We start from the raw sequence: 4329 nt of genomic DNA on the forward strand, positions 1-4329 counted from the left end.
ACTAGGATGAACCCTCCAATGTTCTTTGGGTCTAAGTTAATTTAAGATACCCAAGACTTTCTAGATTAGGTTTATATGATATTGTATGGTATGGAGGTCAGTTCAAATGAGAAGGCCGAGCTAGGTTTTTATCAACTCAAAGATGTGGCTCAAACTTGATATACTCAATGGAAGGACAATAGGACTTTGAGAGTGGGTCCCATAAGTTGGACAGTCTTTAGGAAGGCGTTTCTCGATAGGTTCTTCTCAAGGAATAAAAGAGAGGAAAAAGTGGAAGAATTTATCAACCTTCGTCAAAGGGGTGTGAGTGTTCAAGAATAATCTTTGAAATTCATCAAGTTGTCCAAGTATGTTTCGTCTTTGGTGTCTTATCCTAAAGATGAAATGAGTCGTTTCGTGAGGAGTGTATCTGAAGACTTGTGAAAGAGTGTCGTGCGGCAGTGCTTTCATCTTCACATATGAGACATCATTAATCACGCAACCAGACTATGCCCAAAAGGCATACAAAGAGTAGTATCAGTATAGCCTTATGTACTAGGCATCATCGGTCAACCCGAATACACACCACCTAATATTAGAAATCATTTGGTGAGACATGCAAAAAGACTTATCAATCCTCCACCTTTATATTTTGACTGACCTTACCATTTTGAATATTAATATCATACTAGTTCACTTGGCTCTAACCCATTACATACTTCATTCGTGATTAAACCTAATCAATTAATACCTTCAGGAAGTTCCAAGTATACTACTACCAACCCATCAAACCACTCATGACACATCCTTACATTTTTCGCCATCTCAACTCCCCTTATGACCCCACATTACGCCTATCGAGGCTTACTATCTATTTAAATTGCGATCCCTTAACCTCAAAAATTATACCCAAGAACTTATTCTTTTAACGTCCATGACCATTGTGAGTGGCATCCACACTAACCCACCGGTGGGAGAACCATTACTAAAGCCCAACTAAGCAATTTAACAAAAAACTAGGCATTTACGGATACAAAAACAAGTTTAAATGACAATATAATAAATACTGAGTCCTCATAAAACTCCAACGGTTTAACAAATATCTAACAACTAAAGTTGTACGAACGACAAGTCTAAGCACAAGAGGTACAACAAAAGTCCTTGTCCTCGACATATAAGAACATACCAAGTCTTGGAGGAAACTCTATCCAAGCACATCAATCCTAGCTTTAACCAATAACTTGCTGGAACTTATACTTGTAGTAAAAACATGAAGAAATATGGGTCACCACACAAAAATGTACTGAGTATGATGACCACGTAAAAACATGATTTTAAAATGACATTTTGTTTGAAAGTCATGAAAATGCCATTTTTATGAAACTTCATGAACATAAGAATAATAGACATGATATTAAACCAAACCCAACATGCAAGTCATTTCTTCACATTTGAACTATATCACACGTAAACCATTACCTTCTCCTTAGAGCTCCACCCAAGCAATTGTTATGTTATACCTTGTGCAATGTATATATAGCGTCGCATACCACCATCCACACTAAGGCATAAAACTAAGATCACCAAAATTGAACTTACCATTCATCCTTTCCACCTTTTCACAATAAGTGTAAGAGACATAAATATTTCATGAATCACATTATCACATTAGGACCATCATCTAAGACAACGCTAAGTCATACTTCTGCAACGTGCAAGTAGAATCCCATACTACTACTCACACTAAGTACTCACTTGGATCCACCATAAACTAGGCACATTAAATTCACTAAGTCATGACTAGGAAAGTAAAGCATAAGTACAATCCAAGTAAAGCATGCACAATCGCGTTTATACTTTAAGTCAACATTCTTCATTAGCTTGCATTGGAACACATTCATTCTTTAAGGACACATTCTTTCATTTAGTCATTGAGACTTAGAGAAATCACTATGACCCTCATCAATCCTACTCGTGCAATTCATGGATGACATCCCATACTACCACTCACACATCATAGAACCTCTAAAAAAATCATAATCCACATCTCACATGATGGGAATAACCGTTTAACCTATATAGAACATGGGAGCTAAATCATGTAATCTGAGGTACTATCCCCAATCGTAAGGACTGGTCTATTTGCCTAGGGTAAGACATTAATTAGCTTAAGTTTATTCACTAGCTAGACCTATGTGGGCACATAGTTATGGGATAAAGTGGTTGTTACTAGACACCCCACCTCTACTTATGGATGGGCATCCAGCTCAAGAGATTGCTACTAGGTTTCCCGCTTCAACTCATTGATGAGTACCCATCCCATTCAATATCCACTCGGTGCTTAGCGTACATTCCCATAGAGTATCTCATACATTAAGGGAAAAGAGATTGTTAGATTGTTCTGAAATACCCAGTTTCAACTTATGGATGAGTATTCATCCCATCCCAACATTCATTCATTGGATAGATCAAGGAGTATTGGGATTTTTACTAGACACTCCGCCTCAACTCATAGATTTATGGTAGTATTGTTGATCACCCATGCAACATTTTCTCTATACAACAATTCAACAAATACACACTTCAATTTTAATCTAATGTTTTTTTATATATAAAATGATCTTGAATATGTTGTGCTTCCGATATTATTTAGTTATTCACGCAATAGTTTACTGTATACTATTTATATTTTCATATACATAAAAATTGTCAAAATCCTTTAGAAGAAACCAGGGGCGGATCTACTAAGGGTAGTGGGGGTGCCACGCCACCCATCGGCTTCGACGGAAACTCTAATATATATAGGTATATATCTATAATATAATTATAAATATTAAACGTGCCACCTTGGGAACCAAAAGGCCTTCTGGCGCGGCTGGCTAAGGGTCATAATTTGATATGGAGATCGCAAGTTCAAATCTTGTTGAGCCCTGTGAGTTTTTTAACTTGCTGCTGAGCCCCCTTTGCAATTTTAACTTGCTTCCTTAATATGATAGCAACGCATTATTTTTTTTTTGTTTGATTCTAATAGTTGTCTTAATATGGAGTTGTAATTTATAAGTATATTTGACTAACAGGTTCCATAAAACGTGATCCATTATAAATATAAGCATTGATATCGTCATTGATTATTTTAAAAATGTAAAAACTTTTCGAGTACGATTATAAATGAATGATGAATATTTATGCTATTTATAGTATAATTGAAAGTTTTAACTTTGTTCACTTTATAATCTCAATCAAATGTGGGATGAAAATTTGTATTTATATATGGAGGTAGGGAAGGGAAGGGAAAAGTGTAGGTGAGTGTTCAAATAGTCAACCATTTGAGCTAAAGTGATTTTTTTCCAAATATTATGTGAGAAAAAAAGTCTTCTGTTGTCGGTGTTGAATTCGACTTTCAACAAGAGCATCTAAATTAAATCGGTAAACTTTTGCTTCGTTGGAGACATTTGATAAAATTGAAATAATGCGGTAAAGATTAGCATGATCCATGCGCAAAGAATTTTAAGTATATATAATACAAAATATTTCATCTTATTATTGTTCATATTTTCATAGACAGAAAAGATGAATAATTCGACTGAAGCATAAAATTAATTTAACCAATGAACCTACTTGGCACCCAGAGACTCGATATCCCGGATCCTCCTCTGGGTAAGTCATAGTTAATTTAAATTAACATGGTTCATATCACACAATTTTTAACCCATAATGTCTTACAAGTTACAATGTTCATTAGAAATTTAGAATATCAAAGTAAAATAAGAACTCTTGTCTAATATGAAATCAATCATCACTCAATTAAAAATAAAAGAACTCAAGAAATATAAATAAAAAAATCTTACAAAAATAGAATTGTAAAATTTCAATATATAAAAGATTGTGGATGAATGGAGAAAAGTGAAAATAATATCACCCAAAAATCGAGCAGCGGGCGTCAAAGTGACTGGGCTCGGAAAACAGAATGGGGCAATGAACACTATGGAGAAGTTGAACTTGGTGGAAGAAAGGTTTGCTAAAAGTTGAAGAGAAAGAGAACACCTTTTTTAAAATGTTTAATCAAATAAAAGAAAAGTCTAAGAACTAATAATTTAATTTGAGTCAATAAAAATTATTTTTTTAAAAAAAGGAAAAAAGTATCAGTTTTTTTCCTTTAAAAAAAAAAGAGAGGCTACAACCATTTTTTTTCCTTACAGAGGTTTGTAGAAATTCCCAAAAATAGTGGAGCAAACGGGAAGCGAACCCTTGAACATCAGGGTTCATAAGTCGCCCTTTTACCATGGCACCACGGGCGTATTTTGTTCTCTCTCTCTCTCTCTCTCTCTCTCTCTCTCTCTCTCTCTCTCT

At 34.8% G+C, this 4329-nt stretch overlaps 1 non-coding gene across 1 annotated transcript; it reads left to right on the forward strand.

Moving 5' to 3' along the window:
* The first annotated feature begins 3415 nt into the window (after positions 1-3415).
* LOC114075443 lies at positions 3416-3518 on the forward strand. Its single transcript, XR_003575890.1, has one exon. It is a non-coding gene; the product is annotated as a U6 spliceosomal RNA (small nuclear RNA).
* Positions 3519-4329: the final 811 nt, after the last annotated feature.

Source organism: Solanum pennellii, chromosome 12, assembly GCF_001406875.1.
Source record: "Solanum pennellii chromosome 12, SPENNV200".
In the NCBI taxonomy this organism is placed as follows: domain Eukaryota; kingdom Viridiplantae; phylum Streptophyta; class Magnoliopsida; order Solanales; family Solanaceae; genus Solanum; species Solanum pennellii.